Here is a 16,549-nt window from a genome sequence, read left to right as displayed (position 1 = left end):
GTCAAAGCTATGGTTTTTCTAGTAGTCATACACAGATGTGAGAGTTGGGCCATAAAGAAGGATGAGCACCAAAGGATTAATACTTTCAAACTGTGACGCTGGAGAAGACTCTTGAGAGTCCCTTGGACAGTGGAGAGACCAAACCAGTCCATCCTAAAGGAAATCAGTCCTGAATATTCATTCAAAGGACTGATGCTGAAGCTCCAATACTTTGGCCACCTAACACAAAGAGCCGACTCATTTGAAAAGACCCTGATGCTGGGAAAGATTGAGGGCAGGAGGAGAAGGGGCTGACAGAGGACAAGATGGTTGGATGATATCACCGACTCAATGGATATGAATTTGAGCAAACTCTGGGAGATAGTGAAGGACAGGGAAGCGTGGCATGCTGCAGTCCATGGGGTCGCAAAGAGTGGGACAAGACTTAGTAAATGAACAACAACAACATATACATTACAGACAGAAGAACTTAAAAGACAGGAATACTCAATTTCAGAGTGAAATTCAAAGGTATTTAGGTTTTAGCCATTTCCAACTATAGTGTTTGAACTCCTGGTGCTCCTAAAATAAGACTGATGGCCTTTTACCCCTTTAAACAAAAAAATTCCAGTCTCTGATATATTTACATGCTTTGCTTTGCAACTTGATATTTTTCACCTGTCTTTCTTAAGCCATAGTCTGCTGTCCATTCATCATCAATTGGAGCTAAAGTGAAAACACTGCTCTTGAAGTTCTTCTAGAGAAATAAAAAATGTGTCAGAAATGAAATGGACATCATTTATGAAAATTAAAGATTGGGACTTCCCTGGTGGTCCAGTGGTTGAGACCTCACCTTCCAATGCAAGTGGTGTGGGTTTGATCTCTGGTCGGGGAGTTAAGATCCCACTTGCCTCATGGCCAAAAAAAACCAAGACATAAAACAGAAGCAATATTGTAGCAAATTCAATAAAGACTTTTTAAAAATGATCCACATTAAAAAAAAAATCTCCAAAAAATTAAGGATTGAAGATAAACCTTTTTTCCCATGCTGGAGAATATTCCCTGGGATTATTATTTCTTTGAAAATTTTTAGTTAGCTACTGTTTATTGTGTTTGCCTGCAAATATATCTTTCAGTATGGAGCTGAGTCAGGAGTAGACCAGAAGAAAAATCTTAGTGTGAAATACCTCCTAACTGTGACTATTACAATCTCCAGTTGTGGTTGCCAGCCCATCATTTGATGAATCAATTAGGTCCTGCAAGGCAGAGGGAAAAAGCAGGGGCAAACCTCCCTGAAGTTTCCTTTCTGTAGTCAGCAGCATAATGGCCTCTCAAAGTCGTGTCCTAATGCTCAGAACCTGTGAATATCAGGCCACATGCTGCTGCTGCTGCCAAGTCGCTTCAGTCGTGTCCGACTCTGTGCGACCCCATAGACGGCAGCCCACCAGGCTCCGCCATCCCTGGGATTCTCCAGGCAAGAACACTGGAGGGGGTTGCCATTTCCTTCTCCAATGCATGAAAGTGAAAAGTGAAAGTGAAGTCGCTCAGTCGTGTCCGACTCTTTGCGACCCCATGGACTGCAGCCTACCAGGCTCCTCCATCCATGGGATTCTCCAGACAAGAATACTGGAGTGGGGTGCCATTGCCTTCTCCGATCAGGCCACAGAGCAAGGGAGAATTCCAGTTGCTAATGAGCAGATTTAACAATACAGGAGTATGCTGGGTTGTCCAGGTGACCCCAATGTAATCATGAGGCTCCTTAGTAGGGGAAGAGTGGGAAGAGGAGAACCAGGGGAGAAGACTGGGGATGTGAGAGGAACTCAATCTACTGCTGCTGGTTTTAAAGACGGAAGAAGGGACCAGGAGCCAAGGAACACAGGCACCTCCAGGAGCTGGAAAGGACAAGAAAATGCATTTCCTCTGGAATCTCCAGATGGAACACAGCCCTGCCGACACCTTGACTTTGGCCTACTGACACCCACTTTAGAATTCCAGCACTATAAGATAATAAAAAGGCTTCCCTCGCAGTTCAGTTGGTAAAAAGTCTGCCTGCAATGCAGGAGACCTGGGTTTGATCCCTGGGTGGGGAAGTCCCCTGGAGAAGGGACTGGCAACCCACTCCAGTTTTCTTGTCTGGAGAATCCCATGGACAGAGGAGCCTGGCAGGCTACAGTCTATGGGGTCACAAGAGTCGGACTTCACTGAGCGACTGAGTGAGCAAAGATATTAAATCTGTGTTGTTTTCAGACACTGTTTGTGGTCATTTGTTTACAGCAGCAATAGAAAACTAACAGTCTCTCCGAACAAAGGCTAACCGACCATCTTGCCCCAAAGATCCTGCCTTGTTGTGTTCAGTCGCTAAGTCGTGTCTGACTCTTTGTGACCCCGTGGACTGCAGCACTCCGGGCTTCCCCGTCCTCCAGTCTCCCGGAGTTTGCTCAAGTTCATGTCAGATCCTGCCCGGCATTCTGGAATTTCTCACAATCACGGGCAACAAAATTCCAAAGAGACTGAGACAGAGGGAGAGGCCGAAGACGAAGGTCAAGGGGGCAACGGGGTCAGCAGTTGGTACAGCGTGCTTCTCGTGTTTGGCATCATAAAGGAAAGAGAAGATGTATAAATACAACTTATAACCTACAGGAAAGACAGGACTAAGAGCCATATTGGTATTTATGTCACATTTTATAATGTGTAAAGAGTTTCACTTATATTTCCATTTAATCCTCCCATCAGTTCTAAGAGGTGGAAATTTTTATTTTCTGTTTTGTAAACAAAGCTGAAGCTTAGAAAACTAATTTTTCTTTTTTTGGCCACACCACATGGCTTCTGTAATCTTAGTTCCCCAACCAGGGGTCGAACCCGGGCCCTTGGCAGTGGAAGTATGGAGTCCTAACCACTGTACTGCCAGGGAATTTCCTAGAGTTAATTTTTATACAATCAGATAATAGTTAAGTAGAAGAGTCAAGAGTCACAGATTTGATTCCAAAATCCAGGTGCGTCACTACTCTGACATGTCTTACCTGGAGAGCCATTCAACAAGGAAGTCAATTCTTACTGAGATTGCTCATTAGTCAAGGTAATTTCTCTAATGAATGGAGGCCATGGGGAGAGGGGCAGATTATACTTTGCAGTGGGTATCCACTTTTCATAGCTCTGCTTCTTATGAATATAATCTTCCTAGAATGTACCTGTTGTCAAAAACATGGGATTCTCATGGCAGTGATGGCTACTTGCTAAATATTTTTAACACCATGAACCTAAATTTCACATGTCTAGATTATATCTTAACTCCACCTCCCCCACCTCAATCCAACCTCCACCCTGACTTTCCTATTTCTTTTAAGAGTTTCATCATTAACCCAGTCATCTAGATTCAACAGCTATAAAAACAATAACAGCTAACCCTTACTGGGAATACATTCCAGTGATTGTGCTAAGCATTTTAGATGTCATCCATTGAATCCTCCCAACAATCCTATGAGGAAGGTACAATTGTTAACCCTATTTTACAGACGAGGAAATTGAAGTTTATATAAATTGCCCAAGGTGACACCTTAACATCATCTTTAATTACTTATCTTCTTCACCCTCCAGAGCTCATGAGTCACCAAGTCCTCTCAATCCTCCCTCTGTACTATTGTATTTGTTGCTTTCTTTTCATGTCCATTGCCACAGTACCAGCCTTGGCTCTTCTTGACTTATGTCTGACTTGTCACTATAGCTCAATATGGTCTCTCTTGTTCTATGGTCCCCTTGCTAAGATTTTTCTGATATTCTTTGGTCAAATTGCTGCTACTGCTACTGTTAAGTCACTTCAGTCGTGTCCGACTCTGTGCGACCCCATAGACGGCAGCCCACCAGGCTCCCCCATCCCTGGGATTCTCCAGGCAAGAACACTGGAGTGGGTTGCCATTTCCTTCTCCAATGCTTGAAAGTGAAAAGTGAAAGTGAAGTCGCTCAGTCGTGTCTGACTCTTAGCGACCCCATGGACCGCAGCCTACCAGGTTCCTCCATCCATGGGATTTTCCAGGCAAGAGTACTGGAGTGGGGTCAAATTAAGCCACCTAAAATCCAACTTTTATCCCATCCATTTCTGAGTTCAAACTTTTAAATTGGAGAAGATACATCCAAATGTTCCCAAAGGTTATCCTTGGACAGTGTGATGGTGGCAATATTTTTTTGAAAAATTAAATAACTTCATTGTATTAAAGTTAAAAGAAAAAATGGTTAAAAACTATAGGTTGAAATCATAGGGCAAGATATATAATAAAGATAAGCAAACATTGTACCCTGTAAATGTGTAGGTCAGACTTCATTTGTTCCAGCATTGAAGAGTTCTCACTGATCATCTAACCATTCCAAATACACAATTCCAATTTTTACAGGCAAATCTTTGCAATTAAAAAAGTTACTGAAATCTACTTACTGTTTCCATAATTTGTAAACTTCATTTCTACTGGCAAAACAACAAATGGATATGGTAAAAGAAAATCTGACCCAAAATACCAACAAAGGATATAACAATAAAAACTGAGACTAAATGACTAGAATGAGATGTTTATAAACATTAACTAGTACAATGACTGGGCTGAGCAAGCACTCAGTAAATATTTGTTACTATTCCCTGGTAAAGGGAGCAAATGAGTACTCCTTAACTGGTAATTTTAAGATGAGTTAACTAGTTCGATAACCAAGGAGCAGTGAAAGGCACTTCAGATTATTACTTATATATATTTGCAACTCATCTTCTTTATTAAGTGGCAATCTGTGTCATAACTTATAATGCCATTATAAGCTTCGAGGGAAAATTTTTCAAGGAATCAGAGACCTTTAATGCTTTGTTTTTCAAAATAAAATTATGATATTTGTACTGTTGTTAATAATGAAAAGTGAGAAATCTAACAACTTGTGTATGCGTGCGTGCTCAGTCATGTCTGACTCTTTGTGACTCCACGGACAGTAGCCTGCCAGCCCCCTCTGGCCATGTGATTTTCCAGGCAAGAATACTGGAGTGGGTTGTCATTTCCTCCACTAGGGGATCTTCCCAAGCCAGGAATCGAACTTGACTCTTCTATGTTTCCTGCACTGGCAGGCGGATTCTTCACCACTGCTCCACCTGGGAAGCCCAACATAGTTGACCTCAGAATATTTTAGCATTCTATATAATAAAAAGAAAAAAGCTTACAAAATGCTAAAATTGTATGTCCTCATGTTGAGCAGTGTTTTCTCAAGTTCCATACTTGAAGTAAAATCTTAAGGATCAAACTCTCCAAATGGTAAAGCACATAATGTGACCCAATCCACTGCAGTGAATATATTTTTCTATGTCAGTTAAATGGTTCTCAGTTAAACGTGAACCCCCCCCCCGCCACAGAAAAAACAAAAAACCACCACCAACAACAACTTTTGTCTCTCTCCCAAGCATAGCCATTGAATAAGGTGATTTACATTTTCTTCTTTACACATTTCTGTAATTGACAGACTTTTAGCAATGGATATATATATTGCTTTACAATAGAAAATAAGGCCAATAAAGCATAATTTTGACTCAAGAGTCCCTTGGACAGCAAGGAGATCAAACCAGTTAATCTTAAAGGAAGTCAACCTTGAATACTCATTGGAAGGACTGATGCTGAAGCTGAAGCTCCAATATTTTGGTCACCTGATGTGAACAACCAACTCAGTGGAAAAGACCCTGATGCTGGGAAAGATTGAGGGTACAAGGAGAATGGGGCGACAGAGGATGAGATGGTTGGATGGCATCACTGACTCAATGGACACGAGCTTTGGCAAACTCCAGGAGATGGTGAGGGACGGGAAGCCTGGTGTGCTCCAGTCCGTGGGGTTGCAAAGAGTCAGACACGACTAGGCAACCAAACAACGACAATGAAGCATAATTTTAGAAAAGGAACCAAATTACTGATCATTCCCTGCTACTTAAAATAGAAAAGCTAATTTTTTTGACCGAGGCCCTGTGTAATCTAGCCCCCAAATGCTTCCCAGGCTTATTATTTATGTACTGTTGAATACAAATGTTCTGCTTCAGTTAAACTATTTTAAACACCTTTTCCCTGCTGTGTCTCCAACTGTGTTTTCTTTTCCTGGAATGGGTTTCCCCTTCCCTTTTAATATCCCTATTAATGCTGCTGTTCAAGATTTAAGTCTGTTCAATGTGCAGCCTTTCCTAAAAAGGAAGGAGTCAGTATGTAGTGAGAATCTACGCTGTGAATTATGCAGTATCCTTGGTGTCTTCCTTGGTATTCATTTGAACCTCACAACAGCTCTGGAGAGTTGGTGTGAATAACTGATGGTACCTGAATAAGTGATTTTTAGATGGGTTTTTCCATTTTCCAAGTAAGTGAGCATAGGTTTTAATGTGCTCCCTGGTTTTCTGGACTAAAAAATGACAACGTTCAATAATAATTCATTTTTATAAACATAAGCAATACCTTTAGAAACAGTCTTTAGTAATTTAGTAATTGAACCTCTTGCTCAACAGTGGTTAAATAGCAAGATAGAATATTCTGCTTGTGTTGTTATGTCCAACTCTTTTGTGACCCCATGGACTGCAGCCCACCAGCCTCCTCTATCCATGGGACTTCCCAGGCAAGAATACCGGAGTGGGTTGCCATTTCCTCCTCTAGGGAATCTTCCTCACCAGGGGTCGAACCCACATGTCCTGTGTCTCCCGAATTGGTAGGCAGATTCTTTATCATTGAGCTACCTGGGAAACCCAAGGATATTCTGATCAAATAGCCAAATACCATTTTGATTAAAAAGTACTTTTAAAAATTTGTGTAAAGCCAGTGTTTAAGGTATTGAAGAAAAAGGTCTAGTTCTCTTTAGATCACTGAGTTTTTAGGACCATCTCAAATCACGACTATAAAGAAACTACAAATTAAATGGAATGTGAAAATAAACTAGCATCACCATGTTAATCCAATATGGAAACAACCAGCTCCTTTGTACAAGATGTATACTGGGTTTTTAACCCTCATAACAACAGTGGAGGAAATTGAGGAGGTCAGTAGGACCTTTGTTGGGTTGAAATGTTCTCCATCTGCCTGAAGCTGGGTAGGATGCTTTTCACTTCCTTTTAACAGTTTCTATTGCCCACGAATCCACAGCTAGTTAGGGACGAAAGTGGGATTAGAAGTTTCTAAAAGAATAATTTCTATTTCACTGTTTCCACTTCCTCCCTTCCTTCTCATTCCCTGGTGAACTCACTGCCATCTTGCCTCTGCAAGATCGTCTTTGATGAAACCACCCTCTTCAGGGTCACTTAGTTGCTAAGTCCAAGGAAGACTTTTTTTTAACCTTATCTTCCTTAAGTATTAACTCACTGGAAACATACTCTTTCCTTTCTTGAAATGCTCTCTTCTTAGCTTTCTGTAACAGCCACATTCACTGCTTTTCTTTCTACTTTTCTGTGTCTCCACACTCTTGACTCAGTCCTGGGATTACTCATTTTAAAAATCCTTGCCAAATTGATAAATGAAAAATCATCCAGTGTTTGTAACTTGCTGTGTCTGTTTACATATCTGCTACACAAAGATCAGATATACACTGATAACAGTGTTGTTGCTATTTGTTGGTTGGACATCTTAATTTGACATTGAGGTTTTTCATCTCTTTCAGAGCAGGGACTGTATGATTTTGAACTCTTTCACCTCCCTCCTTTCTTCCATTTCCTTATGAATGAGCATGTATTGGGTTGGCCAAACAGTTCATTCAGGTTTTTCTGTAGCCTCTTGTTTAATTTAATTGAGTGAGACTGAATACTTAATTCCCATTAGACTTTTTTAAGTACAATATGTGGTCCAGATTTTTCTGACGAGGAGCACAGAACGCTGTATGGAATGACAGTAAACCTGTTTTTAATCCCAGTTTCGTCCCTAACTAGCTGTGCATTCTTGGGCAAGCCACTTAACCTCTCTGGACCTTCGATTTCTTATATATAAAGTGAGTGGGATGGTATCAGGTAATGACCTAGGTATCTACTAGCTTTCACATCACATAGGTACAATTTTCTTCCCAGAACTTCCTTCAGAGGCAAACTCAGAATATTCTCTCCTAATTCTGACAGAATAGTGTCTCCTCCAACATAGTATCACCTCTTTGAGGCAGAACCTGCTTCCTTCCAGAACTGGAATTCATTTGTGTGGAGCCACGAGCCCTAGGACAACAGCAGCAGCCCTGTAGCTCAGACGATAAAGAATCTGCCTGCAGTGCAGGAGACCTGGGTTCGATCCCTGGATTGGAAAGATCCTCTGGAGAAGGGAATGGCAATCCACTCCAGTATTCTTGCCTGGAGAATCCCATGGACAGAGGAGCCTGGCAGGCCACAGTCCATGGGGTCGCAAAGAATCGGACACGACTGAGTGACTAACACACTGTCCAAAAAGACACAGCCAAGACTAAAAGTAGGTATTATTTGTATGTATACTGATAAAACACTTTGAAAATCTGTTGAAAGTTAGGGACCACAGGAAAACACACATAAGCATATAGTACACAATTTTAGGGGGCTCCTAGACCTTCTGAAGTCCATCCATGTACTCTGTAAGAATCCATGAACCCTAAGCTAAGAATATTTGATTTGGGAACGTTAAAGGGATCCCTGGAGATTAACGAAATTATAAAAAATGCTTACTTCCCATTGGAAAAGGGAGCTGTAAAGTGAAAAAATACATGCAGAATATTATTGAAACTCTTTTCAAAACTAAACTATGTTTACTTGTAAATACCTTCTTCATAAATCAGGTCATGTACTAACCTGCTTAAATCTCCCACAGAAGAATGCAAATTCCTTTCTGTACATTATAAAGGCCTATGTGGTCTGGGTCCTAGTTTTGTACTTTTGAGATCCACTGGCCTTGCTTTTGCTCTGGCAACATTAGCGGCTCTCTACAAGTCACACTGTTTTTGCTGAACAGTCTCAGAGTGACCTGCTGCGTCTGCTCAGACCATGTCCCTGGCGGCTATCCTTCAGGCTTCAGTTCAAGTGCCCCCTCCTCCTAAATGCCTCTCCCAACCACCTTAACTCCTCTTCAACATGCGCTATCACAACACCCAATTTCTCCTGTAGAACTGATCTTGTTACAGCTCTGGCTGTTTTTGTCTTCTTTTCCCACTAGAATGTTGCGAAGATGTTCCTTGCGAGATGGGACCTTGCCTCTCTTATTTATTCCCAGGGCTAGGGACAGATTAAAACCTTCAGGGGGTCTAAGCACTAAAGATTATGGTGCTCCTCTTCCATCTTTAATTCTAGCTAAAATATTTGGTGCACCTCCCTCATATTAAACTCTAACTAGAACCAGTACTAAACTGTACATTTACATGTACTGCAACAAAGACAGCTTCTTCCCAAATGATCTGATTCTAAGACCTCAGAGCCTCCGCTTTGCTGGTGTCCTAAGTACATGAGACCTTTGCCTGCCTTTGGGAAATCTAGCACTCACTCAATCCTTTAAACATACTGGACGCAGTTTTATGTTAAGTTGGCTATGCCTACCAAAAAAACCTTGCTGGGGTTCTGATAGAAACTGTGTGACATCTATAAGTCAATTTTGGAAGAACTGACATATTTACTCTATTGGGTTTCCAAGCCATGAATATAGCAAGTCACTCCAATTATTTAGGTCTTCTTTAATGTCTTTCATCAATATTTTATAGTTTTCAGCATACAGATCCTGCACATGGTTTGTTAGACTTAAACCTAAGTAGTTCACATTCTTTGGAGCAATTGTAAATGGTACTATTTAAAATATGTTTGTTGTTGGCATGTATAGAAGCTCTCTTAGTAGAACAAGAAAGCAAATACCCTTTAGTGAAGTAAACTTGTTCAGTGCTTATTTGCTGGACTAGTAACAAGCTATGTATTGAACCATTCATGCATCTCTTTAATGTGCTTCTACATTTCAAATTTGGCCTAATTCTTAATTGCTACACCCCAATCCCTACTATTATTAGAGGGGTCTACTCATCCCTCACCTGAATACCCTTTATGCAATCCATCTCCATGTCTGCTCTGCCATTTCCTATCTATAATAGTCCCTCTGCTGAACCCTCTTACACCAAACTAAATCTTAACTACCTTCAAGCATGAAGTCAAAGATCTTCAGAAGATGCTTTCCCTGACAACACAGCCAACATCACTCCTTTCCTCTTCTGGACTCTACCTTTTTTTTTTTACTTAAAAATTTTTTAAAATATATTTTAATTTGAGGATAATATCTTTACAATATTGTGGTGGTTTTTTGCCATACAATGACATGAAGAGTTCGCTGGACTCTTTAAACCAATACTGTATGCCACTCAATCATTAATTTGGTTTTTAATTGGTTTTAATTTGTGTTGTTTTCCTAATTAGATGATATACAGGGGGAGACTCCCATAATAGCATACATATGGAAGGTGCTCCAATTTAATTGTCAATGAAGAAAGAGGAGAGAGAGGTTTCAAGATGTGTCAGAATAAGGCGACTGGGGCTCAGCATGTAAAGAGGTCTTTCATCCAATAGATCCAGGATCTAGTCTAGGACAAGGATTCTCTCTCTTCTCCTTCCTTCTTCCGAATCTCAACTCCTCCAACTAAGCAGACTGGAGATGCAGATCCTCTCCAACTCTCTCTTCGGTAACTGTTCTGAAGACAGCAGGTCTGTAGGCAGTCGATTTTTAGAGGTTACCTGTTAGAGCGTAGATAGTAATCCCTTTGGAGCTGCAGTAACATCCCCCGGCCACCAGAGGACAGCGTGCCGCGGAAGAGATCGTCTCGCCCCTGCAGAAGGCTTAAGGAGGTCAAAGGCAGAGGCAGAAAGTCGGCTCTGCATCTATGGCCTTAAGCTTCTTTAACTGCCTCAAGGGCTCCCTCGCGCTCCCCTCTTCAGATGGACTCCTTTTCCTCCTAAAAAAAGATGGTCCGGAAGTTCCTAGAGGCTTACTCTAATACTGACCTTAAATGATTATAGTAACGAATGGGCTTTAGCTGCAGGATTTAAAGGCAAAAAAGTATAGACAAGTTTCACTTTTCTAACAACCCCCCCGCCCCCCCCCCCACATGCTTCTCAGTTATTTTGGCAATCCAAAAAAAAAAAAAAAAAAAAAGAAAACCCACAGAAAACAAGACGACAAAAACCCTCAGGCAATGTCCAAACGGACATTTCCCAACAAAGATGTCTTCGGGGAACCAACGTCCCAAATCTAATACATTGCAAATGGAATATTTTATTCCTACACACAAATTCTGGCTCATGGAGCAGTCCACTCGGAGTGTGCTTTTCCGTCATTAATCACATCTCTGTTATGTGATATCCACGTGAGTACTTCTCAGTAGAAGCAGCTTCATGCTCAAATGCTCAAAGAACACTAGAATAAAGCTCCGATTGTCCTACCCAGTGATTCCAAGTCCTGGTGTGTCACCAGCTCAGGTCTCTATTTCCCAAAGGGTGTAATGCCATTTCAAAACAAAGCTATTTCAATCCAAATTTTAAAATGCACGAAGTGTGTGAAGTAAACTCAACGGGGGTCTTGCACCTCCCCAAAGGTGGTGAACCTTTGGTTTAATTTACAGACGATTCTGTGCTGCCCAAGCACCGGGCACACAGTGCTTGAAAAGGACACACTTTTCAAGAGCATGTTAGGCTACTCGTGCTCGTTACATTTACAAATGTAAATAGAAATAAGTAAATAGAAGCACAATAAAATCATAAATGCCAGGAACATTCAGGTGGGGGCTTTCTATAACAAACAGGGAGAGCTGACTGCCTGAGCCACCTGAGCGTGATTTTTCTTAAATTACCTGTAACTTCTCTCTCCTAAGAGCCGGCAGTGCCCTGCATTTTGGATTCGTCACTTTTAAAAGAGCGATTGTAATTCTCTCAAATCATTGTTTGCGTTTCTTCACCCTGGGGAGGCAGCTGGAAACAGCCCAAAGAGGAGGAAAAGGCTCTGCGCCTCGCTGGGGCAGGGAGAGGGGGGAAACCCTGAAATACCTGTTGGGGCGCAGCCCTACGCGGCCGAGACCCGGCCCGAGGGTCGGGGATCGGGGGCCCCGGGGGCAGCCGGCGCGCGGGCGCGGAAGGAGGAGGCCGCGGGGCCGCCTCCCCCGGCCACCCGGCTCCTCCCAGCGGCGCCCGCGGAACCTGCCCCGGAGTCGCCGGGCCCCGGAACGGAACGTGACCCGACCCCTCCCCGAGCGGCCGCGACCAGGCGCCGAGCCGCGCTCCGGGTTCGGGCGGGCGCACGGCCCCGCCCGTCGCCCACCGCCCTGCCCTGCCTGTCTCCTCCTTTCCCCGGGGCTCCGCTGAGTTCATTCACTGGGATTGGTTTCAAGTGACGCCATCTCTTTATTTTTAAACCAATGACCTCATCCGCGCTTGAAGTTTCCTGACCAGCGACTCTTTCTCTTTCCCCCCAACCCCCCACCCCACCCCACCCCCCGCCTTTCCCCCTCTTTCTGGGTATCTCTGTTTGGGGCGGGGGGGCTCTGATCAGTTTTCCAAACGACTATCATCACCTCTCCCGACCCCCTCCGCGTCCCCCCCGCCACCTCCACAGGTTCCTCGCCCCTTTCAACAGTGTTTTTTCAAGGCTGATCGGGGGTTGGTGGGGGGAGAGAAAGAGTGAAGAAAAGTTGCAAACGTCTCCTCGCTTCCTAAGCCTCCCGCCCCCACCCGCCCCTCCGAGCAGGAGAAGATAATATAGTGAAAAGAAGAGGAGGCGGAGGAGAGCGCGACGGGACGGACGCGGGCGGGAGCGCAGCAAGCCCTCCCGGCTCCGCCGCGGCGCCTCGCGGGTCCGGGAGGCGAGGGGGCCCCGCGGGGAGACGCCGTGACAACTTTCGTTTCCCCCCCGCCCCCCCCGAGGGAGCCGCGAGGTCGGCGGCCCCGAAAGTAAGTGGGCGCGCGGACGGCGGGGCGGGTGGGCGCGGGGCCGGGCTCCCGCCGCGCCGGCAGCATGGACGCCGGTCCGCGCGCCCCGCCGGCGCTGCCCTCCCGGCGGCCGGGCCCGGGGTCGAGGGCGGGGTGGGGGCGATCGCGGCCCCGAGCGGCGAGCGCGTGGGAAGCAGAGGCGCGAGGGGGGTGTGTGTGGGGGGCCCGGCCCGCGCGGGGTCGGGGCGGCGGCGGCGGCGGGCGCGCGGGCTCGGGCCGAGCGGGCCGGGCGGCCGGGTGCCGCCGCCAGGAGCCGCCGCCGGACGCGGTCCCTTCGCGGGCCAAGCTGCTCACTTCCAGGCGCGAGTGTTACACAACACGCCTGCCAAGAGGGGCCCCGGCCTGACTGTCCCCATTATCCCCAGCTCGCCTTTCGTGTGAGCGGCGGGGCCACCTGAGTGGTGACCGGGCTGCGCTTTTCAACCCACTCGCTTTTCCTCCGGGGACCCCCCTCTCCCCCCGAGGCCGGGTGCTGGGGGGCCCGGTGCGCCAGGGACGACTTCTTTATCTGCACCAACCGTAAAACGTGAGAAGGGAAGAAGCCCCGGGAGACGAGTGAAGGTCTGTGTATATCGTGCAGTTTCATGGAATGAAACACAGGGGAGGAAAATATTTGTGCAAAACGGAAGTTTTCAGGTGCAGCTGCGTTTATTTCCTTGAAATTACAACAGCAACTACACTGTTACTGTGTTTTCTCACTTGAGAAAAATACAAATAGATATTTAAATCAGTGGATCCTGCAAAATCCTAAGGAAATGTATCAAACCTCAACTTCAGCCGTCCTAAATAAAGTCCTAGGAGTCTCAACTCGTTTGGAGAAAGCACACCTCCAATCAGCCGGTGATGAATAAAGTGGAGAGAGGAAAAACCTGTTACATAATCTCATTTGCCGTGGGCTTTGCAGTACCGGCCCCTGAAATCAAGGGGAAGTGAGTTAAGATGCAGGGTTTTTAAACCTCTGAAGATTTTATTTACCCACTCTCCTGACTGCCACTTGTGCTTTAAAAGATTATAAGTAAATACTCTGCTCTTACAAGGGAACCAAACCTATCAAACCTGTTTAGAAAATGACCAGGTATGTTTCTTTCCTTTCTTTTGTGTGTGTGTAAAATTTACCATCCATGAAAGACCTTATGACTAGTATTTGGGGAACTTAGACTGTCAGAAAATGTCTCTTTAAGCCACTCATGTTTTGAGCGCACATAGGTGACAACTGTTTTCCTCAGGGGATTTATACTGTTCTCTGAACTGCATCAAGAAAAGAGATTTTTGAAGTTAAGGTAAATTTTTAAAAGAAGGAAAGAATTCTTACCAGTTGAATCAATCACTTGGGAATTATTTATTTTCCCTTGAGAAATGATGTGTATGGTGGACAAATAGCTTGGGAGGCCGTAGTTAATCGAGACTTGTGCTGCAGCCTGGAGAAGGTATATTGAAAAACTGAGAATTTGGGGCTTTGTCTGGGTATATTAGTCAAAGTGTGACTAGGCATCCTGAGTTTGTTTTTATTTTTTAAGTAAAGTTCTGGAACTTAACTGAGTTTGATGACTGTGAAATCTTGTTTAAAAAAGTTTTGGGGATTAACATTTAACATCCTGTATAAAAACTTGGCCTAAAAAACACCAGCCCAAAAGTTGGTTTTTAGGTAAAATAATTTATACTTCCCAAAGTTCTTTATGAGGGGAAACCACAAAAATGAGTTTATTCTCAATTCTGCTGGTAATATGGTGATTAACATGAAAAAGAGTAGGTTCAAGCTCTATGTAAGTGTGCATTTGAATGTAAAATAATTGAATACCTGTAAAGTGAAAACAGTCATGTAAAATTGAGGATTAGGGATCTCTTTGGCCAAGAGCTCAATGACAGAAGCTGAAAAGGGGGCAAAAGAGAAGAACCTGTTAACCTAGTTCTTTTCCTTTTTCTTAAACATTAAAAACTCATTTGTGGAAGTGAGGCAGCAGCAATCAAGTGTGAGACTGTGCAGAGTTTAGGCTGGGGTCAGGAAAAGGGGCCAGGGTTGATGTGTGAGTTTGTTTTGATGCTCTTTTCTATAAATGCCTGTACTGAGAATTTAATTTCATAGTGTTTGGCCTATGGGATTATATATTGACAAAGCTGACTTGCATAGCTCTTTAATGTTTTTCTATTTTTCAGCCAATCATAATAACCCACTAAATATAAATTTGCTAGAATTACCAGTGTAATTTATCCTAGAAACCCAACTTTTCCTGCAGTAGCTTAAAAAAAAAAAAGTCTTCTATCTAGTGTTATTTGGACTGAAAATTTCATTAGACATTTAGTGTTATTAGAATGCTTTTCATTCTCAAGCAAATGGTACTTTAAATTAAAGAAGTAAATTAATATAGGGTAAGCTGATTTGGATCAGAAGTCCAGGAACAGGGAGGAAATAAATCAGGGGAAACAGAAACCAGATTTTATGATAGTTTTCAACAGATTGAAAAAACGAGTTAAAGACTTCATAGGAAAAACCTCAGTTGATATTTGATTGGCTTTTTGAAAAAACTGCATCAAAATTTAAAATTGAGACAGATATTCCACTATGGTAAAAGACATTGTTACTAACGGTGATGGCTTAAGCAAAAGCTTTAAGAAGTAAATCTTGCCCAAAGCCACATGATATATTCCAAAGCCAGATGTCAATTTTTTTTCTGATTTTCTTGTGTTGTGGATAATCTGATATTTTTGTACATTTCATTTAGCCCAGATGACCGGGGTTTGGTTGGCTTTGTGAAGGGATGGCCAGATTTAAAGAAGCAGGCTCAAGCTTTAAGAAGAGGCTAGTCTCATTTGAAAAGTTTGAAATCTGATCAAATAAGTGACTAGAGGAAACAGGAGTGGCTCAGAAAGGAGGATCTAAGGCAGATTACCAAGGACAGGTACAAAGCAATAAGAAAAACTTGCCAGGGCTATGATCAGGAAAGAAGGAAATGGGATCCATCTTGACATGAAAGGAAAAAGGCATAAAAAGAAAAAATATCCTCCAGTATCTCAGCAACAGGAAGAAAGTAATGAAACTCCAACTTCCTTCTTGATTGGGGTTAGATACTTCATTTGAAGGTATCACCAAAAAAGTCACAAGGTTTTTTTTTATATATATATACAAAAATTAATCTTGGGGGAGGGATGGATAAAGTGAATTATGAGCAGCTATAGTTACATATATGAGAATGTAAAGCTTGAAGTTGCCAAAAATAAGTTTAAACTAGAGGGGACCCACTGCAATTTCAGTTGAGTTATTGGAAAAGGAGGGTTAGGTTATAAAAAGGTGAAACTATTAACTCAATTGATTTCTGGATTAACTATAGGTATGAGTCAGTCAAGCTGAGCATTTATTAGCGGTAGACTATGTATGGGTCCTTAGGTGGATACTGAAACGTAGGGGCACGGTCCATGCCCTTAATGAGGATTATGAGAATTTTAAGGGAGCTATATACAAATGCAAAGATAAACAGTTATCAGACAGCAGGCAGGGGCGGTGTTCATGGTATGATTGGAGCAATGGGAGATGTTTTTCATAGAGGTAGTAGAATTTGACCCTGACCTCAAAGGATGGTTAACCTGTGTAAGGAGGAAAGGAAGGGGGCGGGCGGGGGTGGCCATTCAACCACCCCTTCATTC

General features: G+C 43.4%; 1 protein-coding gene across 2 annotated transcripts in view; it reads left to right on the top strand.

Moving 5' to 3' along the window:
* Positions 1 to 12,251: 12,251 nt before the first annotated feature.
* Positions 12,252 to 16,549, top strand: part of DUSP16 (dual specificity phosphatase 16) — a 91,226-nt gene continuing 86,928 nt past the window's right edge. Inside the window, exon 1 of one of the 2 annotated variants that reach the window (XM_061125035.1) lies at positions 12,252 to 12,871. The gene's annotated coding sequence lies outside the window, so the exon portion shown is untranslated. Of the gene's footprint in view, positions 12,872 to 13,526; positions 13,986 to 16,549 lie in introns of those variants that run through there. The other variant, XM_061125036.1, reaches the window with a different exon arrangement.

The sequence above is a fragment of the Dama dama genome, chromosome 22, assembly GCF_033118175.1.
Source record: "Dama dama isolate Ldn47 chromosome 22, ASM3311817v1, whole genome shotgun sequence".
Classification (NCBI taxonomy): Eukaryota; Metazoa; Chordata; class Mammalia; order Artiodactyla; family Cervidae; genus Dama; species Dama dama.
Note: the sequence above shows the minus strand (reverse complement) of the source record. Positions and strands in the feature narration are given on the sequence as shown.